At 39.0% G+C, this 27,778-nt stretch overlaps 1 long non-coding RNA gene across 1 annotated transcript; it reads right to left on the bottom strand.

Annotated features, from left to right (window-relative positions):
* Positions 1 to 599: 599 nt before the first annotated feature.
* On the bottom strand, positions 600 to 27,712 carry LOC127504362 (uncharacterized). Its single transcript, XR_007927351.1, has 5 exons — positions 27,526 to 27,712; positions 23,233 to 23,799; positions 23,016 to 23,120; positions 4,504 to 4,567; positions 600 to 728 (listed from the first exon to the last, which is right to left on the bottom strand). It is a non-coding gene; the product is annotated as an uncharacterized LOC127504362 (long non-coding RNA).
* Positions 27,713 to 27,778: the final 66 nt, after the last annotated feature.

Here is a 27,778-nt window from a genome sequence, read left to right as displayed (position 1 = left end):
TTAAATGATATCATATATTTAAAATGTATTTTAAAACTATGAAAAAGCATACATATAAATATATATATATATTTACATATATATATAAATAAATGGTTTGTTTTTGTGAATTGTGGGGACATTCCATAGGCTTAATGGTTTTTATATTGTACAAACCTTATTTTCTATCGCCCTACAAGTATATTAATTATTATATTTTATAGTAAAGTGTAATGTTAGAGACCAGGGACAGGTAACAAATTATATATATATATATATATATATATATATATATATATATATATGTTCTAGATAGTTTCATCATGTTTTTTTAAATGTTAAAATTGCAGCTCTTGTTAGTAGCTTGCAGTGTAGCAAACTACTTTTTTCAAGGTAGCTACTTTAATTTTTAATTACTTTAATTTTTGAGAAGCTGTATCTTAGCAAGTTACAGTACACAAGTAGTTTGCAACAAGTACTGACACTACAGTAGTGTTTTATATAGCTACATTTCCAATGGAAGAACAGAAATAAATCAAATCAACAAAACAATCCAAATTAAGTTTAATCAAACTATTCTCATTTTAAGAGATAAACTGAAACAAATCACGAATCACCTGGCGGCTATTTGCATGCATGTCTTGCAGCGCAGGATGAAATGGCACGGGATGAGCTTGTGCAAACAGTGCTGTCATGTTGCCTTTTCTTCACTGACAGATCAGATGTATTGTGAGAACAGAAGAAAACATCTGGAGTAGACAGATGGAAGAAACGAGAGAGAAAAGAGGCAGATAAATACAACCAGCTCTGTTTGGTGGACCCATTCAGACCACGCTACGGATTTTGCTGTCTTCCATTCAAAACGCACACATGGGACAGGACAGAGAATACATTTCACAAATGCATCTTTTAAATGAGAAACAAAAGACAAGAGGTAAGACAGCAAAATAATATGCAGCATCATAAGTGAAGTCCCATAAGTCTCCTCCTCTCTTCACTGAAGGATGAACAGAAACGTCTCTGAAATGTGTTTTTGGATTCTGCGTTGATACATTTTGTTTCATTTCTGATTTGCTCTGTGCAGGCGAAGGGATAAGAAGCTGTTTACATTTGAAGCGGAGATGTGTCTGGCGGATTTTCGCAAGGAACGGCAATCTCGCACAACAAAATCGTCCCTTTTTTCAGAATGCAAAAGTAGCCCAATCCCGTTTTAGAGGCGACGCCACTGAGTTTATATGCTGATGATAGCAGATGCACTTCCTCCTATAGATCTACTAGTGCAAATAAAAAGGAAAGGGGGGGAGATAAGAAGCAGGATAAGACATTTCAGAAAAGGGCCACAAAAAAGGAAAGGCAAATTAATTTTATTTCCTTTAGAAAAGTGTGGTATACCAAGGGGGTCCCTGTTACTTGTGAAAAATTAAAAGAGACGGATTCAAACTGTCCAATTTCCACATCAAACAAACGTTGGCTCTCTGCTCCTGGAGAAAGTGCTTCATACAGCACACAGCCCTCCCCCCATTCCCCCATCCCAAACCCGCTCCGCTCTCCAACCTGAACCACCAACACATTTTCTGAACACTCGCAGTATTCTCGGTTTCCTTATTAATCCCACTCTCTAATTCCCCTAAGCACTGTACTGGTTACACTAGCCACTGTCTCTCCCCTGTCTAATTATACCCTTGTGAGTCTATTAATCAACCTGTGAATTATTTAAGAAGGAGAAATCTTCTGTCTGTAACTGACTTTGACAGAGGGGGAAAAAAGCGAGGGAGGGCCAAGGTAGAGGATGGAGAGAGAGAGAGCACAGTATGGAGGGGGTAGGAGAAAAGAGAAAGAGAAATACGGAATGAGGGTCTACCGTCCTGGTGCGTCCCCGAGGACTGAAGCTGGTGCAGCTCTCTGGCACTGAAACGAGGCAGATCCTCGTCAAAATACACTTTATGTTTGTTTTTTTTTACCCTCAATCCGCATAAGTTTTCATCACAAACATGAATTCATGAATATATGTAGCGGTACAGAATAAAGAGGATTGGGAACAGGAGGGAACACAGAGAAGGAGAGAAATGAAGGCAAAGAAGTGAAATTTCTATTACGGGGGAATTTACACTTTCCAGTGTTTGACATCTAGACTCTCTTGTCCCCGTTATCCAGGCATTATGGTAATGGTTAGAGTGTTTTTAACCACGTTGCTGTGCGTATACTCATAAGCTGAGAGGAAGAGGGCGCGTTTAATGACTCCCGTTGCCGCTGCCGTCCACGCTGAGCTGACCAGGGCCGGAAGAAGCCACTTTTAATGTAAGACCATCATTATTTTTCGACTGCCAGGTGTTCTCCATTGGCCCCTGCAAAGCACCTTCCAATCCCTGAATACTAATGAGCGAGGTTTTAGATAAATAAATAAGGCTGAGTGTGTGCCGGCCCACATCGTTCTGCAATACGAGATGTTAAAGAGTCTGTTTGTGTCAGTCAAAGGTTGTGTGGGTACGTTTGTTGGCGTTGTCTCCTTTATGTGTGTTGGGTTAAAGTAAGCTCCTCTCATTAGGACCTGAGCAGCACTGCTGTCGGTGGCTGAAGCTCACCGCTCTCTGTGGGATGTTTATTAAATTAATAAAAAGTAGCTTGCGGCGAACGGAACACAGGAAAGCCCCGGGTACAGCTGTGATTGGCACCCTCGACCGGCCCGCGCTCTCTCAGGAGGCCAACGGCATTTGCTTTAACTAACCGGCCATGACTGAGGGTGCAAGCTGACATGTCTCTCTCTCTCGTGCTTTCGTTCTCATGCTTCTTTCATTGTGAAAGGCCTCAGAATGCACTGGGAAGGCACAGCGACATTCAAGGGAAAGAAAAACAACAGAGAGAGGCCCATGTTGGGTGAGAGTGCATTAAAAAAACAGCAAAAAGTTGAACGAGAGCATTGAGTGTAAATAGAAGATGCTGATTGGTCAAAAACAGCCAACCTGCGGTTGGTTTCTCTAATGTCAACGGAACATTAATTCCATCTGAAGTCAGTGTCAAAGGAAACTCTACATCCTGCATTATGTCTCGGCAGAAATAACTGCAATGCAGGGGGCTGCATGCAGTTGCGGGAAAAAGTATGTGATCACTTTTAATTTGCCAGGATTGTACTTATAAAATTTGAGTCATAACAACAGACACAGTTTACTTAAAGTGATAGATCACTGATAAATGAAAAGTCTCTCATTATTTATTTACCCTTATGTTGTTTCAAATCTGTATGCCATTCTTTCTTTAGTGGGTCAAGAAGATATTTTAAAAAATGTATAAATTTGTTTTGGATTTCCATTGTGGAAACCATTTTAAACATTCTTCAAAATATCTTCTTTTGTGTTCCACAGAAGAAAGAAAGCCAGATTTGGAACAACATGAGGATGAGTAAATATAATGAGAGTATTTTCAGTTTTGAGTGAACCATTTTTTTAAGGTCATGCCAAAACACTGGGTTGAGGTGTGTAAAGGGAAGCAATACAGTGCCTTTTCCTGCAACTGCATTTAAAGGGGACCTATAATGCCCTTTTTACAAGATGTAATTTAAGTCTCTGGTATCCCCAGAATGTGTTTGTGAGGTTTCAGCTCAAAATACCCCACAGATAATTTATAGCTTGTCAAATTTGCCCCTATTCGAGTGTAAGCAAAAACACGCCGTTTTTGTGTGTGTCTCTTTAAATGCAAATGAGCTGCTTCTCCCGGCCAGGTTTCCAGAAGAGGGCGGAGCTTTACCAGCTTGCGCTTCAGTTGCTCAACAACAACAAAGCTGGAGAATCTCACGCAGCCAAAATGGCGATTGTCAGTAACAGTGTTCAGCCTTACATTATTCAAACCGGAGTCGGACACTGATGGAGAGACTCAGGAAGAAGTTACAGCTTATAGAACTCATATGGACATTTCTGAACGGTGGATAAATTTATGTAGTTGCTGTGGAGTTGATTCAACTCATCGACTAGCAAATCCAGCGTTGAATTGACCCTCGTTTGTGAAGCAGTCCGGCTTAAAATGACAGGATGGCAACAACACTCTACTACAACAACTCTTCTATAAAGCAGCCCAACATGGCCTCACCCCCTTTGTTGCATGTTCTCGGGGGCAGGGGCAGGGGGACAAGAGAGTCTAGATGTCAAACACTGGAAAGTGTAAATTCCCCCGTAATAGAAATTTCACTTCTTTGCCTTCATTTCTCTCCTTCTCTGTGTTCCCTCCTGTTCCCAATTTGTTGTAGTCCTTAAACAGCAAATTCTTTAAAAGAAAATATCTCCCATTACATTGAAATTTGAGCATCGTAACTTTGCAGACGTTGTTTATGCTCTAACAGCAACATTACATCCTAACTAAGTTAAAAAAGTGAAATCATAATCAACAACCCCTTTAAAATCCTGCAAGAAAATCAGCATGGAATGGTTTTAATGAAATATAAACACTGACATGCACAGAAGTCCTGATTAGATGAATTGCAATTAGTCACACTATGATATTTACTACTATCCTTTTAGTGCAAAAAGTGTGTACCTTCCTTTCACTTGGGATCCCGTCTTAGGAGCATCTTCAAACAGACTACATTAGCGTAACTCTCCTGAAACACAAATTATGAAATGTATAATCAACTACTTTAATTGTTTTCAAAATAAACAATAACATAATCCAGACAATGGGCCTACTGCTCTCAAAGGAGAGAAGACAAGGGGGGTCTATTTGCATGTTAACTTTTCACTAAGAATCGTCATAGGCGGTATATAAGACAACGATTTTCATGCAGCAGATTTTCATGTGCAAATTTCAGCTGCATGTTTGTACCCAACACATTATTATTTCATCAGTGGCCCCCACGGGTTTTCGCGGTACATTATTCTTGCATCCCCGTGGAAGCGTAAAGTCTCTGGCCTCCTTTAGGACCCCTTGAGTGTGTTTACTCTCAGTTGAAGACTCTAAGCGGGCCACAATTTTGCAACTTGAGTACTCATTAAATGCTAAGACACCAGTTGTGACCAGTGTTAGCCGTGGTAATTGCATGTACACTGTCCAAGTTGACGCTTGCTGGCTCTCAAGCCAACATCAGGCGTTACAGTCAATTAGTAGGCCTTAGCAAATGCTTTGAGGTGTGGGAACAAGTTCTCATAAACTGGAACAGTCATGAGGAAAAACAGTATCCTGGTTGGCAGCATGTTTGGCCATATTTGGTGTGTGGGGGGGGGGGAAGCTATTTCGAGCCTTTTAAACCCTTAACAAACTGAGACAAACAAATCCAAACAGCAGCAAATGCACAGAGCAAAACACACTCATTAATACAGAAAGCGAGAGCAATGAGCCAAACAAAGAGGCCCTGATAAAAGTGAATACATGCATCTAGATTGACTATACTCTAACTCTGGCAAACATACTTTTCACAGGCTAAGAATATGAAATTACGGTGTTGCTAATGTGCTTCAAAAATGATTTGATCAGTGGTGCTTTCAAAAGAGACAAAGTTTAAATGTCAGTTATCAATGTTCTAAAAAACAATTTATTTTAAACTAATAAAAATGTTACAAAACTCTATTTCTAAATTATTTCTAAATTATGAAGTGCCTGTCTCTCTGTGAAACTGCTCATGTCATAATGTTAAGACTATAATTTCATCATATTTTCATTTCATTTTCTATTTTAGTAGATTTTAAAATGTATGAATTTTCAGCAGCCATTATTCCAGTCTTTAGTGTCACATGATCCTTCAAAAATCATTATAATATGATTTTGTGCTCATGAAACATTTCTTGTTATCACAGTTGAAAATGGTTTTATTTCTTAGTATTTTTGTAGAAACCATGGTGCATTTTTATGATTTTTTTGATTAATGGAAATCTTTTGTAGTTATAAATGTCTTTACTGTCACTTTTGATTAACCTAATGTCTCCTTGCTGATATTAAGTGTTAATTATTAAGTATAAAAAAAAAAGGTGTACATTTATGGTGGCCACATCCTGACATCTACAGTTTCTTTAACCACTTCCACAGGAGATCTAAACCAAAGGAAGTTACGATGGAAAGCCCAGATAAAAAGGTGCTGTCAGTGTCTGAGCAAAGGTTTTTAGTTCATTTGCACAGTTAAAATGGCACAACCAAACATTTTCAAAACACTGAGACAGAATTGAGTAATCTAATGTGACACAAGTAGGCAGGAAGTCCCATGATATTTAACATGCTGTGCTATATTAAGAAGAAACTTAGGTTCCAAGCCTTAATATATCTGAACAAGTTAATTACTCATTTAAATGAATAAAAAACACCCCTGCCCTCATTGAAATCTCATTGGTCCAAATTTTCACTCTGTATAACCACATTAAGCATAAAATACCTCCTGATTGGCTGTGATTGTGTCATGTCATCAGCACCTTCATCTTACTTGTTATTCAGAGAGAGAGAGAGAGAGAGAGCGAGAGAGAGAGAGAGAGAGAGAGGTGTATCTAACAAAAACTCCTCTAATGACCCAGCTTACATATTTTATGACAGATGTCGTAAATCTATAATATAAACTGCAAAACAACTTGACTTTAAATGCTGTTGGATTAATCCAGTCTGTGATAAAGCTTGCTGACTTGTTCACTTATCCAGAGTTGTGAAGAGAGTGGCGACTAATCTCTGTCTGCTAAAGGGCAAAGCTCTGGGAAGATGCAGTAGCTACTGTGTAAAGTTGAAAGCGCTAAACTGGAACAAGGGAAACTTTTCCTCAAAGACTTTTAAACTAGTGCACTTTTTATTTTTGTTTTTTTACGGCTTTAATTGACAGTGACAAGACCAATGACTATGCCATGGCTCCATCTAGCACATATTTTATCATTTAATAATAATTCAACAGTACTATAGTATGTTAGGAATGATAAAGCGGTTATTAAATGGATAGTTTACCTAAAAATAAAAATGATTTTTTTCTGATGTTTTGGACCATTGTATGGGTAAAAACAGTTTAAACATCCTTCAAAATATCTTCTTTTGTGTTCCACAGAAGAAAGTTTGGAACAGGTTTGGAACGGCATGGAAGCTATCCATTTAAGAATTAATTTAGACTTTGCCAGCAGTGAAATAAGAGTACAAAAATGTTGATATAATAGTTTTTACATATGACAGCCATGATCAATATAGTAACAATCATCACTTAATCTCTTCGACCAATCACATAAATAAATTGGGTTTACTTTTTTCGAGTGTAAATATTTTATAGCTTTGCACAGACAAGGTCGGTAAGAAATTCTTTCACACCAGTCTAATGCTAACATGTGTAGAGTGCTAAAGTGCTTTGGTTACACTTTCAAAACAGTGTTATAGTTGCATATTTTATTTATTTGCAGTGCTGCACACTTGCCCGCTAGGCATCCATATTAAGTATTACTGTAAACATGTTTTTCATTTGTTTTGTTTTTTTGTTTTTTAATGTTGTTTTTAAACTGAAGGACAAATCAAAATGTTCAGGGGTAATCGACAGCATGCCCACATATCCTGTCAATAGATCTTAAATTGTACATAATCTACAATAATCTGGGAGAAACAACATACATTTCTGTTACCTTTTCTCTAGCTCTCACACTCTGTATCATAAACCTTTGAAGAAATTCAACAGTTGCCCTTCTTTTACACAATGTCCTTTGCCTTTAGCACGCATCTTAATCACAACTAATGAGTGTCTTGTTAAGCTTTCCTCTGCTAATTGTTAGCCCAAATCACAAGCAAAGAGACAACTTGAAGCAGGCGAAAATATTGAGGAGGTTGAGAGACTGACGACTTCCTTATCAAAATGAATTTTTAATTAGCAATAATCAATATTCAAGGAGATGGCTTTTTGCCGTTTATAGTTCTATCAAAGATCATAAATACTTAACAGATTTTTTTAAATCTCTTGCAGATATAGTTAATCCCTTACTGCTAAAAGGCAATCAGGCAAATCAGATACTATTAATTATGAATTGAAGTATTACTGCAATTCCAGCAACTCTCGATCCTCGCATTAGCAAAGTGCATGCACAACACGATATATACACAGTTTTGCTCTCTCCTGATATTTCTACTGGGCAAACGATACAGGGGCCTGTTTCATATGCAGTGTCCGTCCCGCTCTCTGGGTTTCATTTATATCAAAAAGACTCAAATAGGCAGAAAGTCAGAGAGCTTCCAGAATACCATATTGTTTCCTCCTCACCTTTCCTTTGTGAATCCGGCCAGCTGAAGAATGTCTCATTAATGTTGATAGTCGAGACTCAGACACAAAGACAGAGGGGGAAAAAAAACAGCAAGAAATGTAGTGGGGTGGATGGTGGTAAAGCGGCAGTCTGGTATACGTGTCTTGCAGTTAACTAAAGGTACACCCTCCCTCCCTCCCTCCCTCCCCATCTTCCTCCCTCATACCTCCCTTAGAAAGCCCAGCAGTCATGGTGCATTAGTGCAGTGAGCGGAAAGTCACATAGTTGAGATCTGCACTCCAAAAATAGTCATTTACCGTTGTGGCGGTGGCACGGGGTGGCATCTGAAAACCTGGATGCCTGAGGACACCCCCAAATAAATCTTCTCTATCCCTTCTACAAGCAGACGGTGGGAAGGAGAGAGGGGTGCAGGGGTGCTGTAATGGGCTATGTGAGGTATGGAGGATCCTGAAGGAGGCCCACATGAGAGATACGTCGCCTGTGGTCTTGCCTTGGGCAGGCCATGCACTGCACTCAGGTGGGCTGTCAACACTTGGGGTTGAGAGGAGGGGCTCCCAAAAGCCTTAACCTTCACATAGCAACTTCACACTCTTAAAGATGCAGCATGGATCTGGTAAACAATCATTGAAGCTTTGAACGTTGAAGAGGTACAAGTCATTTCAGACTATAGTCTATAAATAACTATCGGTTAAATGTGTTATGTTGACAACCAATGGCAATTTGAAAAGGCTACCAAACTTTGGAATGGTTTACATATAGAAAATTTGATGCTTTTGATGACAGCTGGGCTGTCAATGTAGATTCAAAATGGCATCTTTGTTTTCACTTCTCCTCTTACCAGCCAAGGGCAATCATAGTAGATGAGTTGAGACTTCCTATACTTGACCTGGCTGGAGATGGCAGCCTCTGGCAAGTCTAAAAATGGGAAAAACATGCCATCTGTTCACTCCACAATATTCAAACATTCAGCACGCATAAGGCCTGTATAAGACTCTTCATAAAACCAACAACAACATCGTTCCATCTCGCAATAACGTACATATTTACAAGGAGAGATGCATCTTGCAAACATCAAAGTCTCTGAGCACTGCTCAGCGGGACATCTGGGGAATGCTGCTCCGGATTCAGCAGGGAGGTCATTATCAGCCCACGTTCACAGAGTTGTCTTCATGCGCGAGTCTTTTTAACGTTTGAAAGTTAACGCTGAAACAACAGTCTGACCGTATTGTTTTGAGTGGACTCCAGTCACCGTCAAACTTCTCAGACAGCAGAGATGACTGGGACAATGCTCAACTCAGATGACATGAGGTCACTGTGTGCCTGTAAAACTCATAAAACATCACGATTCAACAAGTGGAATCTCTATTCAACATTATCAAACTAGAAACGGACTGAACTTCTATATGATTTAACAGTTTGCAATATTTGTGGTGTTCACCTAAGGAGGTAACCATACTTAGCAAGAGTATGGGCACTTTCCATTAGGATAAGTATTGAGAAAACATTCAGTAAGAACTGTCATTGTTTATAACTATATACACGCTCACTGGCCACTTATTTACATCTTGCTCGTACTGGGTTTTGCCTTCAGAACTGCCTTAATTCTTCATGGCATAGATTCAACAATGTGCTGGACATATTCCTCAGAAATTTTGGTCCATTTTGACATGATAGCATCACACAGTTGCTGCAGATTTGTCAGCTGAACATCCATGATGTGGTTCTCCCATTCCACCACATCCCAAAGGTTCTCTATTGGATTGAGATCTGGTGACTATGGAGGCCATTTGAGTATAGTGAACTCATTGTTAAGTTTGAGATGATTTGAGCTTTGTGACATGATGCGTTATCCTGCAGGAATAAGGCATTGGAAGATGGGTACGCTGTGGTCATAAAGTGATGGACATGGTCAGCAACAATACTCAGGTAGGCTGTGGCATTTAAACAATGCTCAATTGGTACTAAGGGGCCCAAAGTGTACCAAGAATATATCCTCCACACCATTACACCACCAGCAGCAGCCTGAACTGTTGATACAAGTCAGGATGGATCCATGCTTTCATGTTGTTTACACCAAATTCTGACTCTACCATCTGAATGTCGCAGCAGAAATCGAGACTTATCAGACCAGGCAACATTTTTCCAATCTTGTGGTCTTCTGCTGCTGTAGCCCATCTGCTTCAAGAGTCGACATGTTATGCGTTCAGAGACGCTCTTCCGCATCCCTCGGTTGTAACGAGTGGTTATTTGAGTTACTGTGTCCTTACTATCAGCTCGAGCCAGTCTGGCCATTTTCCTTTGACCCACAGAACTGCTGCTCACCAGATATTTTCTCTTTTTCAAACCATTCTCTAGAAATGGTTTTGCGTGAAAATCCAATAGATCAGCAGTTTCTGAAATACTCAGACCAGCACCAACCTGGCACCAACAACCAGGCCACGGTCAAAGTCACATAGATCACCTTTTTTCCCTATTCTAATGCTCAGTTTGAACTTCAGCAGATCATCTTGACCATATTTACATGCTTAAATGTATTGAGTTGCTGCCATGTGATTGGCTGATGTGTGTGTATGTTTAATCCCATAAAATAAACACATCTAAATCACATATATAATATATAAATCAAAAGTACCTTGAGTTTCTTGGCCTGTAAATTCTCTGACATTACATTCCATCTCCAGTTACCACAACCAAATATACAAAAATAGCATGCATAGCATTCATTAGCTACAAATAAAAAAATCTCTCTAATATTTCCCTAAATCCCACAGCTCCATGCAGTATAGCACGGTGAAAGAAAGATGCGAAAGAAAGCCGTCTCCCACAAGTGCTTGTTAGGCCCAAATTATTATTGCAATGAATAATTTTAAAAATAAATAAGTAAATAAATAAATAAAGGAAACATTTATAGATCTAAGTATTATCAGAGGACCGAAAAGTTTGTTGCTGAGCTCCAGAGGCTTGTTTGAAATTTGCTTTTGTTTTTCACTTTGATCTTTAACAGTTTACCTCTCCTCCAGCACTTCACCTAACCTCCCCACTAACGCGGCATCTCCTATTTCATACTGCAAACCTTAGTACTGTCGGTTGGACACTAATGCATGACATAACTTTAATAATAATAATAATAATAAATTGCTGTATTCTTAAAGCTTACCATAAGCATAAAAATTGTCATGTTTTGGCATCTACTGTTGCTTAGAAATTAGCAAATGTGTCAAAGTATAAATACCAAATTTGCATAGCAATATAAAGTGCTTTTGCAGTGTTCGGTAATGAATAATGTTGTAATGCTGATTCAGCACAATTTTTTTTTTTTTTTTTTTTTTTTTTTTACAATTTGTTCCTTCTGTATTAGAAAAACAAATAAATACTGTTCATTTAGTGGTAATTGTTATTTAGTGGTTATCAATGTTACTATTGCGCATACTTTGAGGTTTGAACAAACTTTTTCCAACTTTTGCATCGTTTGCGCAACAAAATCAAATGATACCACCAATTGCGTGACTTGTTGAGGAGGGGTGTGCCGTTATACTAAGCCATATCTAAGGACCATATATTAATGAAAACCAGCAACTGCCTTGACACTAGAATTAACATGGCTAGTTTTCAGAGGCAAGCGTCATTTACAATTTCTTTCTTGTTCTCTATAATAATTCATATTTGCAATCTTATCTTCTTTAATATGTTTTATGATTTACTTTTAACAGCTACATCAGCTTATTTGACTAAAAAATACTTCAAACTCTTACTCAGCAAAGCAGGGTGCTCAAAGCAGGCTTGGACTGTGCAAAAAAAAAAAACAGCCCAGAAAGAAAGACACAGTAAAATAAATCTGAAGAAAATGGGGCAAAAGACAAGACAAACAATGAGCGCAAAATTGGGAGAGACAGACAGAGAAAGCAACACTCGTAGCCGGCTCCAGACATCTCTCCATCCCGTCCCGTGGGGACGTGCACCAGCAGAGGGGGGACAACTCAACCCTCGGCTCTGGTTCTGAGTGATATTGTAATGAGCCAGTTTCACTGGCCCTTCAACAAACCCCCCCCCCCCCCCCCCCCCCCCCAACACACACACACCTCAACCAGCTCCCAAGGTCCCCGAGCGGCTCGCTCCATTCCGTTTCATCACACTTCAAACGGGCCTGGCGCGCTCTGCAGGCCTGCACCAGACCAGGGGACCGCAACATCTGCATGAGGTGGGAGGAGGGGAGGCGTGTCTCACGGGGGGACACGCAGTGTCTCGGAGCAGATGTCACACGAACCTGAACAGCAGGACGGAGGAGGGATGCCGTGAGGCACATTGCAACAGGTTGAGAGACAGCGAGACCGTTCTTGCTGCATGGGGACCCTCTGATCCAGATCCTTCCCTGTCGTTGCCCCCTTCTGCCCCCTTTGACAATAAAATTAGGTAATTAGTTACCCTCGCCCTAATAAGCTAATCATGGTCCATGTGCTTTTTCTATTATTAAAGTCGTGTCGTCCCGGGGTGCTCCCCGAGGGCTTCTCGTGCCATGCAGGAGATGGTTAGGACACCGGGGTGGGTCCGGCTGGGAGAAGACACACTCCAAGCCTTTGTTTCAACAGTCCCTCTGGTACAGAAAGCCACGCGTCATGGACCTGCCACAAAAGAGCCCTTAAATAAAATAAATAGACCTCTTAAGGGGGAATCAAGCTGTCTGTCACAACACTTAACATTAGCACCACTTCATCTCACCCTTGTTAGAAAGGCCTGGTCCTTTTATTCTGCAGGTTCACTTCTGTCATCGTTTTATATCATCATATCTCCCAGCCCTAAAACTTACTCTATGGTAAAACACTAAGGCATTATTGACAGTACGACTTTCTGTAAAGCAGCATTGAAACAAAGGCCTGTCCACACAAACACGGGTACCTTCAGTCACTGTAGTAGCAAGATTTTTTACCATATATATATATATATATATATATATATATACATATATATATATACATATATATATATATATATATATATACACACACATATTATGACCAATAAATATGACCATAATAATATATAGCTTTTATTCTGAACCTTTTAAAAGTAAAAATAAATAAAGATGACATTACAAAGAGGAAAATAACTGACAGATCCTCTGAAATCAGAGTGATCCAAATGTGATCCGTGCAGTGTAATCAGGCAGCGCTTGCACTAATTACTGCAGCGGACCAGTTGCACTCCCAATTACCAGCAGATACGCCAAAGCCTGCGTAGAACAATCAAGCACAGCGTACGCTCGACTAAACTGATTCCCCATGCTGTTGTCAGATATCTTCTGCTGCAGTGGGCCTTGATTGGAAACAAATACCTTTCGTTGACCTCCAACGCCGAATGTGGCGGCAACCGAACAACCGCTGATTCACCCTCAACCCTTTTGCTCTGCGTCCATGTACTCGATCTGCTACTGTGGCTAAATGTAATTAGAGAGCACATTAAACTTTGCCACAGCACTTTCCAACATCGTTTCCGTTCGTTTTGTTGCCTTTATTTGTTTTGCAGAGTGAGGCGTCCCGCAGAGCGTGGAGACAAGCTGCCGTGTTCTTCTCATTACACATTCAGACTGTTTTTGTCACCCAGTCGACTGGTGCCTCCAAACAGCTGTTTTCCCAGGCAGTATAAATAAGCATTTGTTCTGACATGAAGGGGAAAAGAGGAAGAGAGATAGATGGGGTAGAAAAGCCAAGCTCTGAACAGGCAACATCGGGAAAAGGAGAGAGGATACCACGGAGGCTTTGTAGTGGGTAAAATATTCTTATTATAACCTCAATAGCCAAGCAACAGATAACATATTACGCTGTTGACTATTCAGTCAGGATGTTTAGAAGAGATTTGAATACTAACGCTGAGCATAAGCGTGGTTTTAGCTATTTTCAGCTGTGATGGTCCCTTCCAACTTGCTTGAAGTTGAAGTTGAGCTTGGCAGCTGAAATGTCTCTACGCTTCTTCTTATCCAGAATCATATAAATAAATAAATGGAGTCAGGAGCATCACTGAAGGGTAACAGGCCTTCACTACATCAAAGCATTGTGGGTACCAGTGGTATGGGCGTACAAATGCAATAGCACTTTTATCACACGCCAGTAATGAGGGATAACTTCACCACACTAATGGCAATCCCAGCAACCCCCATTCATTTTTTATCAGCTGCAATTACTCATTTCTGTTGATACTTCTCATCAATTTCTACCCTTTAACACTGAGTAATGCAAGAAAAACTCCTGGGTTATTTAATAATGTGACACGGGACGAGGGACAGATACAAAGGATGAGTTCAACACAGAGCTTTTTTGAAGATCGCCATACAAAAAAGCAAACATAGTTGAGAGAGTTATTGAACCTAGCTGCTAAGTAACAGTCATTGTGTTTTCCAGATTGCCGGAGCTGAAGAGGAGCATGACGGGCAGACGAAGTGGATCGAGGAGAATCAGCAACAACAGTTAAGTCCTTTACTTGCTAATTACAGATGAGACCAGACAACTGAGGGCGTTTACAATACAACAATGTACTAAAAATGTAAAAGTTTTTTTTCGTGTACAGACGACAATGTTGTCAAAACGATCCCCATTCACAAGGATCCATGAAAACAACTAAAACCCCTGTATTATGCATGCCAGGCCAGTAGTTGGCAATGTCACTTTGTAAAGAAACACTACACGCCTATAAATTGAACACGTAATATGCATGCGCATGACATCAGCGTTTTCACAAATTCGCGGTTTTTGTTATTTACATGGAGACGATAATGGTATCATTTTCAAAAACTTGCACTTTGAAAACCGTTTTCAAAAGTTTGTGTTTTCAGGCCCCCAAAACGTTGTTGTTGTGTAAATGAATGGCCAAAATGCATAAAAAGTTTGACGTTTTTACTTGAAATGGGGTGTTGTGTAAATGGCCCCTAGGTGCTTTCGCATCAAATAGTTCTAGGAACTCGGTTATAAGAAATAGCCACTAGGATAGTTGCCCGGGAGCTAATTTCTCCCGCGGGCCATGTTGGTGGTTGCATTCGCACCGGGAATAGGAACTTTGAAGCGGCCGACAGAGGTGTCTTTAAGCGTAGCATTTACAAACGCTAAAAAACGGTGGATGGAGGATGCCTTGATCTGTGTTTGTTGTGTGTCATGGGTTTCATGATAACAGAGATGGAATGTAAACGCCTAATTTACGCGACTGAAAGAGCAAAAAGTGGGGCTATGAGATGAAATCTCCTATGACAACTTTCAGCATTACATTTCATCGAGGCGGAGAAAAGAACACAACCCTGCAGACAACAAATAATGCTGTTATTGGTGTTTTCCATGTTCATGATGTAAATATGTTTACACGGTTTTTTTAAAACGCCGGGTGTCCATGTTTGACGTGTTTGACCAATCAACATACACTTACGTCAATGATAGCTCCTATAGAGCTGGTTTAGACCCTACTCTAAAGTAGGAGCTAATTTAGTTCCCCCAAAAGAAGTTCCTAGAACTAAAATTGTTCCTAGTTCCTGCGGTGAGAACATGCCAAAATGCGGGTACTTCAGCCAAAAGTTCTAGGAACTATGAAAAGGTTCCTCTGGCGCAAAAGCCCCTTATTTGTGGGGAAATGGTGCTTAAGTATAGTTCTTGGTGGGGTAAATTGTGACAGGTGAGCGTGATTAGAAGTCTGGTGATTGTGAACAGAGGGGAGGAGTTGAGGGATCTGGTGAGCTCGTGACAAATATAAGAAATAGATGGATGAACTGTAGAAGAAAACTAATAAATCTTCTTATGGTAAAGTGGAGCTGTACTTCAGTTGTGTTTCAGAATATTTATTTTCCGGGACATAAAAACAGCTCTAAATAATATATTTTTAATATGTTTAAAATGTTTTTTTTTTTGTTTGTTTGTTTTCTGATTGATGGTTTTGAAGGTGAAGTAAATGATGAATTGTAATTTTTAGGTGAACTATCTCTTTAAGAAAGAGATGATGACAGGTAAAGTGGAACAATCCTGTATAGTCTCATGAAACTGTGGAGGGGGTGTTCAGAAATATCTTCCACACTGTGATTCGACGGCATACTAATAGCCCTCTAATTAAACATCGTCTTCACTCAGTAGCTCTGAAGTGATCTGCCAATCATTCTGCAGGAACGTATCACATCCTGTTATCTGCCAATCACGAGATGCTGAGTTCATGACAGGTGCCTACAAAACCGCTTTCTTAAAATACGGACCTGCTTTGCTTCAAACTCACAGCTGGAACCGGAACAGAAAGAGCACACATGAACATCCTGGTGGAGTTCCATGCCGTTTATGCAGATTAAGTGCATAATAAATAAGTAAAACTGATAGCTACTTTCAGACATTAGCCTGAGGGGATAAACATCTATTAGCAGATTAAACAAAAATAATAACCGCAAGTCACTCATCTTAAAAAGCAGGAAGTTAAAAGACGTCAAGGGAGGTGGTGGTGGTGGGGGGGGGGGGGGGGGGTCATTTCATGTATCCTTTCAAAACAATTGACAGAAGTTTTCATGAAAGAGAAAATAAAATCAACATTTTCATTATTCAGTGGCTGCTTTTTTTTTTTTTTGCAAAGAAAGTGACACTTAAGAGAGACACTAACCACCCTTGATAATCTGCAGAGAACCCTTAATTGAGAGTAATTAATTACACATTTATGGAAAGAATAGTCTCAGACAAGAGAATTGTTAAGGAGTCCTAGCAAGTACGACAAACAGGGAGTTTAAGTGTGGTGAGCAGGTAGAAGCTGAAAGTGACAGCTGATCCTCTGGGAGCCATAACTCCGGAGAGTGAGGGCCATAGAGAATACAGGTGTCCACACACAACTGGGTTGAAACATAGCCTACTGGTGGTGAGGAACATAATAATGGATTCAGGGTCTGACAGTGCGAGTAGACACAGCGTTCACTTGTGCTTTGAAATCTGGACCAGTTGCTATCAAAGAGATGCTTCACACGCCAAGAATGAAACTAGAGATGAGCTGAAGATTTTATACTGCATAGTCATGAGTACAGCAGCTACAAGAAGACACTCAGCAGATGATGTCCAACCTGCTTCCATCATGCCCAGGAGCCAAACATATTTGGATACATTATGGATTCTGAGTGCAACACACATTACTGTACATAAGTCTGTACTTTATTTTTTTTTAAGGAAGTCCTTTTTGATACAACAGGTGCTCAAGAAACATTTCTTATTATCAATGTTGGAAACTTTTGGAAAGTGCTGTTTGTGGAAACAGTGACAAACATTTTTCAGGAATCTCTAACATTACAAATGTCTTTAGACTCAGACTCAGATTTACTGTCCCTGTCCCATTCGGGGAATCTAAGATTGCAGCAAAGTGCAAAACACTGTAAAATTGTATTTTCACTCTTTCCTGTCACTTTTAATCAATTTAATGTGTCCTTGCTGAATACAAGTACTAATTTATTGTATTGACCCTAAACTTTTGAACAGTAGTGTATACACACACCTGATTTAGCACCACTGTAAATAATACTGTATTGAAATCTGCTATACGTACCAACACAACGTCAACAAACAGTGTTCTAGTTTTTAGCAATTATCGACAATCTTAGACTGGTTGTCAGAGCTTAAACTCGACTTTCCTGATATATTTTTACAGTATGCATTTAAAGGCCAGCTCCCCATGAGCCATAACATCTAGCCAAGGCCCAAACATGGCGTATTGATTTTTCTAATCTGTTTACTCCTCTCCTGCACTTTTGAGTAGGCTGCTGGAGAGCCTGGTTTGCCCTGGGGCGTTCAGTGGGGCCCAGCATGTTTCAGCTTTGATCATCGTTCAGCCAGCGGATTAACATATGCAGACTCTCTTCCTCCCTTTGTCGTCAAGCCTACTAATAAAACTATGGCTTCCCTCTGATCAACTGCAGGCCATGAATCAATCAACCCACCTCACGTCCTAGCCGTCTCCACAAAGATGAGATCTCTTTGTCTGCTAAAAATGCAAAGAAATCTAAGATGCTGTATTCACGCAGAACGTAAGGAAATAATACAGTTATTATTGTGCAGGTCTAGTCTTGCATGGCTAGACATTTGACTAAAAGGCATAAAGTCTGTTCTCATTGCACTGATTGGCCAAAAACTGCCATTTAACCCTATACTGTATCATATTGATACACAAAAATCTCTCTAAATTATCAACATGATCAAAACATTGCTGAAAAACCTGTTGTACACAATCTTCTACATGCCTTCTGTCATTGGATTGATAGTTCACACTTTGTTATAACTTTTTATTTGAATAACTAATTTTTTTGTTAGAAATACTACTGAGCTGAAACAGCTTTACTTCATTATACACATCTTTTTTCTTTTTCTTTCTTTTTTTTAGAAAAATCATGTTAAAATATGAGTATCAAATATAATACATCAGGCTTCTGTGGAAAGTTTATTTGTATATCTCTTAGTCATCATTGTACTACATTGCATTATATGTTTTGCCCCATAATAAAAATTTCAAAGCTTTGATCATAAAACTCAGCATTTAAATATCATCTTCATTAGGAGCAACTGCACCAAATTGCATGTCTTTGCTCAGTTTGGGCCTCTGAATAAATCTGAGATGTTTTTCCTCCTCAGGTGTGAGATCCATATTCTCCTATATCATACTATGAGCCATACAAGCCTGATTTATCAAATATGATACTCAACAAAAACATATGCAAACATTTTTTTTTAGATGTTATATGTTTTGTCTAAAGGCTCAAGGTTCCATTTAAAAAAAAAAAAAAAAAGATTTTTCTGACTATTTCATATGTCAGGATTTACAGGGTTAAAGGCAGGGTCATTATTGTAATGTTACGTGCTTTGAGACAAGGTAGTTTAACGCCATCTCATGACGCTTTTTGCTCCCTTCTGTATGTGTTCATGGGTTATGGAGGAGGCATGGCTTTGGAGATGCTCTGAAGGGAGGGTGGGATCTTATGCTTTCAAAGCTAGCTCGCTATTACTAGTCCTCTCCGAAAATTGCCTACCCTACCTTTAAACAGGAAGAGGCTGTTTTACTGACACATAAGGTGGGGTTATATGATATAGATTATATATCACAATCCTAAAACTTTGTTTAAAATTCATTTAAATAATACCAGTCTCAGTGGTCCGTCATTTGGAAAATAAAATGAACAGTAGAAAATGTACACGTATTGATTTCATAATCAGATTTTCTATCCACCCTCTGAAATCCTAACAGTGTTGAAATATGTAATGCAAAAAGGCAAGTCCTAAAAACAGAAGTGACCATATACAGTACGTTTCCTTGGACTAGCTTCATTTGTCTTGAGAATTAAATAGATCAGAGAGCACCATTTTCTGTTTCACCAGTGGTAGCCGTGCACTACACCCTTTAAATACAGACACGAGAGTCTATGACCTCCTATATTAGTCTGCGCTGGAAAAAAACGGCATTCAGTTTAACAAAAGCAAAAGCCCATCAGGGACTGTAGAGGACTGGCCTCATTGGCAGCTGATGGAAGTAGGGCACTAATGTTTCCACTGCGCATTAGCTCTGCTAAATATTTTCTGCCCTCAAAAACCCATAAGCCACTGACTCTGATACACCTGCTAATGAATTAAGTTATCTTAAATGATTAGTTCACCCAAAAATGACATTTCTGTCATTACATACTCACCCTCATGTCATCCCAAACCCATAAGATGTTCATCTTTGGAACACAAATTAAGATATTTTTAATGAAATCAAAGGGTTTCTGAACCACACATAGGCAGCAACATCATTGCACCTTTTGAGGTCCAAAGACATCATTAAAATAGTCCATGTGACTACAGTGGTTTAACTTTAATATTACGAAGTGACGAGAATACTTTTTGTGCGCAAAAACAAAACAAAAATAACTTTATTTAACAATCTGAACTGTTGTCATACGCAGTTGACGTAGTGAACTGTGTAGTGCAGGCTTACGTGTTTATGTCCGAACGCTGACTCATCGTTGGCCGGCTCCTGCGTCAGCATCACATGCATGCATCGTGCTGCTCACGTGACAGCGTTGCCCAATAATGAGTCGCCGTTCTGACGTTGAACGCAGAAGCCTGCACTGCATTCACTACCACAACTGAGTATGACAACAGTTCAGATTGTTAAATAAAGTTGTTATTTTTGTTTTGTTTTTGCGCACAAAAAGTATTCTCATCGCTTCATAACATTAAGGTTGAACGATTGTAGTCACATTGACTATTTTAACAATGTCTTTATTACCTTTCTAGACCTTAAAAAGTGCAATGACGTTGCTGCCTATGTGTGGTTCAGAAAACCTCGGATTTCATCAAAAATATCTTAATTTGTGTTCCGAAGATGAATGAAGGTCTTAAGGGTTTGGGACGACATGAGGGTGAGTACTTAATGACAGAAATTTCATTTTTGGGTGAACTAACCCTTTAATAATCACTAAACCTACATAAACTAAGACTATCATCCAAAAAGAGAGGTGAAAATTGAATTATCCAGGTACAATAATAAATGTTAAGCTTTATTAAAAGCATTTGTGGCAGAAAATAATTTCAACCTATTTCTTAGTTTGTTAAAAATAAATAACTCAGAAATTACATTAGCAACACATATCCAGAAGCTCATCCACCTAAACAACTATTCTGACCTCAAAAAGGATGATTTAGAAAAAATTACAGCCCAAATAAATCATAGTTTTTTTTTTTCAATAATAATTCCTGAAAACTCTTTAACAAAAATATGCAATTCATACTTTTAAATCCTTTAAAACACTGGCATGGTTTACTTTCATTGTAAGTGCCTTACTGTAACTATGAAGTACGCTTTTTTTAAACTTTTTTAAACATCAAAATTATTGTCTGTGGTAATCAGCATTATCCCCACAGGTGCTCTTGAAACTGCTTAATTTACACTGAACATTAAAATCATTAAATATAACAAAATATGCATAGTATTTTGCTATAAATTTGTGGTTCAATATTAAAACTTCATCATGAGACTGTTAGATGTTAGACAACAGAGAAACACATCTTCTGTGAGGCTAAATAAGCACACGCTACACAATGCACAGCTAATGGGCAGAAAACTGCAGTGAACTAAGTCCATAAACAATCCTGTGCGAGCAGCAAGGAGTACAGCGACCTTTGAATTTGGAGTTGAGGCCCTATTAAAACAGAGCCCAGCTTACTGCCAGGACGCGCATCCCCTAACCGTGGAAAAGCAATCTCGCAGCAACTGCTAGGCAATCAGCAGTGCACCGTGCGGGGTTGAGACAGCGATGACCTGCTGATTCCACAACAGCAGAGGTGAACCAGCCTCAACACACTGATGAGCGCTGCACAAACATCAAACAGGCACAGAGGACCTCCCTACGACCTGCTTCAGCAGCCCCGGCTGACGCCTGTGCCTTTTATTTGGGCTGATAGTGGAGGATGGATTGGCAAATATCGATCACGTCAGTGTTCGTAAAACTCTCCCTTCAGATTTGAGAGGTGATTATGGTTGGACCCAGCTGATGCCGCTGTGTGTCTGGGTGAGTGTGTGTGGTGGGTGATTGTGATCAAACTAAGAATCCAAACATAGCACAATCTCATCGTTTGTGAACTGCTCTTACCCTTTAGATCAGTGTTTCCCAGTGTTTTGCCTTGTGTACCCTCTAAAGCCCCATTAGTAGGCTCAAGTACTCCTTCAATCACATTAAAAACTAAAATGTGTTTCTTTTAAAGGGGATAGTTCAGCCAGAATTAAAATTCTGCCATAATTTTTTCTTCTCTTCATGTTGTTCCAAACCTGCATGGCTTGCTTTCTTTAATAGAACACAAATAAATATAATACATGTTGTTTTTTGTCCACGCAATGTAAGTCAATGGAATCCAATGTTGTTGTGGACTCTATAGACAACTTTAATTGTATTAAAAAAAAAAAAAAAAAAAGCAGAAACATTCTTCAAAATACCATCTTTTGGGTTCTGCAATAGAACAAAAGTCATACAGGTTTGAAACAACATGAGGATGAATAAATAATAATAATATTCGTTCAAATTCTATGACAGGAAACTTCACACCGCAACTATAATGATAGTGACACAGAGGAACAATATTGTGGAATCACTTTCAACTGATGAATAATAAAAACATTAACAGCCAATTAGAATCCATCCTGCTTTAAAGAGCTCAATCATTTAAAGTGACGGATGACGTAGCTGCAATGCGCACTTACTGTATAATAAACAGAATGTTATCATGTGTTGGTGTGAATGCTATATAGTTATCAGTTATTGTTAACTACAGGCTTTACAATAAATGAAAATTCTGTCATCATTTACTCACCCTCAAGTTGTTCCAAAACTGTATGAATTTCTTTCATTTGCTGAACACAAAAGAAGATATTCTGAAGAATGTCAGTAACCAAACAGTTGATGGACCCCACTGACTTCCATAGTATTTTATAGTATTTTTTCTCCATACTCTGGGATTTAATGGGGTCTATTAACCGTTTGGTTACCTCTATTCTTCAAAATATCTTCTTTTGTGGGTGGGTTTCATTTCTGGGTGAACTATCCCTTTAAGACAGAATTTTTCATTTTCGGGTGGTGAAACTTGATGGAATTTAATTATCATAGAAGATTAACAAGTATGAAAGATCACCTTAAAGTGAAATACACTGACATTTGAACATGTTTTTAAGATTTCTCAGCAGAGCAAATCCATAAGCTACACTCAAAACTTTGGAGTCTACATTTTCATTCTATCCACCGACCACCAAACCCTACGCACATGATTCTGGGATATAATAGACAGCAAAGGCATGTTGCAGTTGAATGAGAGCATTGGATTCGGACGTGTCTTGATGCCTTCCTACCTCTGTTTGCTGCATTTTTCAGCTCTTGGGGAGCCGAAATTGAAAGTACCCCCTTGAACGTTCACAAATGCATGTTCCTCTGGTTGAGTCTTGATGAGGGGCATCCTGGGTAGAAACAAAGACAATAAAGGTGAGAAAAACACTGACATTACAGGGCCACAAATGCAATAAAACTCATTCTCTAAATTCCAACATATATCGGAGTTACAGTTAACACCTCCTTCATTTCCAGCAAGTCTCTTTGTCGGAATGGAGACTCCAGTAAGGAACAGTGCCAGTGGACTCCAGACAGGCACTCTCTCCCCCCTTGTGTTTGCAATAGGAAAGGAGTGTTATTAATTAAGGATACGAAGCAGATTTTGACAAGGGTTCCCGAGTGGCAAGCGGTGTGGATTCTTGGCGTTGACCTGGCCCAGCGGGGGTAGCAAGCGCGTTTGAGGAAGGGGGTGGAGGAGGGTTGTGCTGGCTCCATGCTGGCAGCCAGGCCTTCCACGTCTGCGTTGGTGCTTTGAAGTGTCACCTTGAGAGAAGAGCCAGTGGCCGGGTAGTGGAGGGAGCAGGAGCAATGAAAGGAGTGGCACCACTTGCGTTGCCAGACACGGCGCTTTTAATATTACATGGGCTCCCGTCCATCTCTCTACACATGCTGGATATTGCTTCTACTTGATTTATTCAGAAAGTGGATCTTTCTCTGCTCCGTTTCATGCTGTGGTTCAAGTTAACACCTGTGCAGGTTTTAGCCAGCCTTCTGCACTTGAGTTTGGTGTGTCAGGTTTGTCTGTAACTTTCAATGAAAAGACATAAAGTGTCCGTCACAGCGATGCTTTAACAGCAAATTGAATGGATCAATTAAGATGGGTTGGCAGTACATCAAGCCGTGACATATATACTTAAAAAATGTCACTATATATAATGGATCATGCTTATTACACAGCTACTCATCAAATAAATAAACATGTGGACATTAAATAATTATTTGAGTTATTTTATAGTAAGGTGACCAGATTTCTAAAATGGAAACGGGCGACATTTCCTGTTTGAGTGGTCAAAATATCACCGAAACCTCATTCGTTATGATCTATTAATAAAAAAATGGGGACAATACATTTTTGAATGTGATTTTTAAAAATATAGTATTACATTAATAATTATTATGATTTAGTTTGATTATTAGGGTTTTTGTTCTGGTTTTAATACAATTCAACAAAAAACTATTACACTATTAATAGTAACCATTGTAAAAGCAGTTGAAAACAATATGTTATAACAAAAGCACATTACAAAAATGAAACATAAATATAAGATAAAACGGCATTTAACAAATATTTTTAACACTGAATTTAATGTTTTCATTTTCACAAGGTGTAGGCCCTATACATAATTATTTTGCATTTTAGACACATTTTAAGCACAAAGTAAGTTGCAAGTGTATTACTATTTATTTATTCATATTTAAGTGTACCTTCACAACGCGATATAGATATAGTTAAGATGTGTGTGTAAATGCTGCGTTGTGACTGCGGAACTTTTGGGGACGTTTAAAATTGTGCAAAACAATCCCGCACCCTGTTGAGGTCCTGTTATAAAACACATACAACCAGTTTTACTTTAATTTAACTTGAATAGTTAGTATGTTACTACCTTGAAACCGTTAACGATGTTTCCTTTTATAATTGAAGATAATGGCGCTCTGCTCTGGTCCAGGTTACGCTCTTCGCGAAGTAGCAGCGCGCGGGCGCGACCAAGTGTAGCAGTCTAGCTGCACAGCCCCCTCTGTTGGTGAACATAATCACTACACGATTACTCCGATAACCAACACGCTGCTGTATATTGTTTTTTGCAATGTATTTGCGGTTGTTTTGAATTTAAACGAGCTGTAAAACAGGGACATTTCCGGGGACAGCTCCAGTCGGGGACAGAACACCAAAAACCGGGACTGTCCCCGGAAAACGGGGACGTCTGGTCACCTTATTTTGTAGGCTAATCTTATCTGGATATACCTTTAAGCTTCTGCTAAGGAATAAAAATAATCAGTGACAATCAGCCTAGCAACAAAATAAACTGCTACATTATTATTACAGTGATATTAATACAGTGATATTATTATTACAGTGATATTAATACTGAAGTCCTCTGAATTAATTTTCACTAGCTCTGGTTGCCGCCATTGCAATGCTGAATGCCGCGATTGACCAATCAGAATTGAGTAGGCCAGAAAGCCGCGTAAAGTGCGGTCACATTAGTGAAATTTCATGGGTAAAGAGATAAGAAAAACAAACTCCCATTGTCAAGAGTGTAGTGATGTGTGACGCACAAAAAATTCAAGCAGATTTGTGTTGGTCCGCTTGAGGAAATCTTGGAATTTAAAGGATTTCGCCTGCTAAAATTCACCTAACAACGTAACAAAATTACATAGGCAGCCTACATATTGTACGCCGTACTTTAAAATATAAAAAGTCAGCTAAAATTCTGTCCATGTTTGACAACAAAAACGGTGATTGTGGACAGTGGCTGCAAAAAAAAAGTAGAATTGCTGGTGTATTTGAAACAGGAGAAAGGTATTTTGAAAAGATTTTTCACACCCGTCCCAGATCATAAATAGCAGTTTTAACTCCCCTGATTAGTTCTGACATCCGCAGCCTTTTATCTCTCCCTCCATCTTGCTTTTTTTAATCAGATTAACCCAAATGGGCATCCTTTAATGGCCCCTTTTTTTAGAAAAGCCGAAAGAGGATGATAATTAAAATAATTAAACCACTGGGATTGGCGCGCGCATCCCTTGTTCTCTTTCTCTCTTTCCCCTTTTGCTCTCTTTTCCTTTCTTCTCCCCTTTTTAAGTTTTGAGTCTACTTGGCTAACAGATTCAGAAGTGAGGAAAGCACAAACCACCCTCAGTTAATTGAATTTACTCTCATCTCAAAGGTCTAACACGCGAGATTTCCCCCCTCCCGTGAAACCGGATTTAGAGGTGTGTGTGTGTGTGTGTGTGTGTGTGTGTCAGCTGTCTAAATCTGATTGCAGGGGTGGGCTCAAGTATAAACGCTCATATTCATTCTTTTTCTGTGCACTTTGCGTTTAGCTAAACATAAAGCAAAAAGTATCCTCTTTAACGATTATTTATTCATGGACTTTTAAGCTATTAATGAGGACAAATGAAGTCGTTTTTAGGAGTGTCAGTATGAAATATGCTTACCAAAATGATCTTGTTTTGCATTTCTGCTTCAGCATGTGTCCATATGGAATAAACAAAAACATTTAAATATAACCGGGATTTTAGGATGCCGAAAAATGAGCATGATACAGTATTAAAATAATATTTTATGATTTTTTTAATCACACTAAGACGCATCAGTTCCAGGAAAGATAAGGGGGGAATGCAAAAATAATAATTATTCGTGTTAATTGTAATGAGTTTTGCCTTAACTGGGCTTCTAATTATACCCAAGACCTAGATACTAGGCTACAATACTGAAAGTATTTCACACATTTTCACAGTTGGATACAGTTATCCTTTAATTATAATTTTCAAATGCATAAAAAAATAAAGATGAGCCCTTGATACCAGGAATCTACAGCACTTTCAAGAGAAAACGGAGAAATAATGAAATAAAAATAAGACTCTTTATAGCCCAATCATGACTGCATGGCACTGCTTTAACTCCACGGCTTGCCTCCTCCTGTGTCCTGACAATTTCACTGGGTTGCATTTCAAGTTGGCAAAGAGAGAAGAGAAAAATCCCTTTGCTGTGAATACTTAAGATTTATACTTAAAATTTCATACAATCTTTGAAAACATTGAGGAGCAATTTCATATTTGCACTGACATCTAATTTCTCAAGTAGATTCTGAAATCACAAATTGGTATGGATTCCCTCTGCGTCCAATTATTCTGCATCAGTTTCCCTGACCCCTCAGAGTACTGCTAAATTAAACATAAGATTTTTTTTTTTTTTGACTCAGTCATGAAATAGTCCTACATATGCACACGTTTGATAAACTAATCTTACTTTCTCAGTTGTAGTAGCTCTCGTCGTGTTTCGCTCTGCCACTGAATTTAAACAAGACGCGCAGAGAGGGAATAATTGCACCATATGTGCCATACTTATGTTTAGGTCATGATCTACATAAAATATAAGCTGTATGAACTCCATTTGGTTCACAGATTTCACAAATATATATTATTTGGACATCTGGCTTAGTAGATGAAAATGACTGTTTTGGGTAAATAATTTAAACAAATAATAATAGCTAATAAGCTAATCTGGCAGGGAAAACATTAAACTCCATTTGCTGGTCTCCCAGCCTAGCCAAAACTGGATTAGCAGTGTCATTAGCTAGTTTTCCAGCCTGGCCTGCTGTAATGTACTCAAACCACTTTAAAACCAGACGAGGAGACCAGATAAGACCAACAAGCTAGTGTAGACTGATTCAAGCTGTTTTTTTTTTTTCGACCAGGACAGCTGAATCTTACAGAACTATATGTTTTTCGCGAGGAATGGCAAAAACTTACTTGTAATATATCGTTTGACCTCAAATGAACATGGATGCTAATCTGCAGATATGCTTGAGCCGTTACGCTCAGGAGAATCAATAGCGTTTCGACTGCACCTGTTGATTGATAGTTGATAATCAAGAGCAACAGTGCCCTCTAGTCGTCGATCATGTGAAGAACCTCTTTGTGGATGAATTTTGCTGTCGATTATCTGCTTACTTTTAGGAAATATTTCATTAGTCATGAAAAATAAATGAAATATATATATATA

The sequence above is a fragment of the Ctenopharyngodon idella genome, chromosome 21, assembly GCF_019924925.1.
Source record: "Ctenopharyngodon idella isolate HZGC_01 chromosome 21, HZGC01, whole genome shotgun sequence".
Classification (NCBI taxonomy): Eukaryota; Metazoa; Chordata; class Actinopteri; order Cypriniformes; family Xenocyprididae; genus Ctenopharyngodon; species Ctenopharyngodon idella.
Note: the sequence above shows the minus strand (reverse complement) of the source record. Positions and strands in the feature narration are given on the sequence as shown.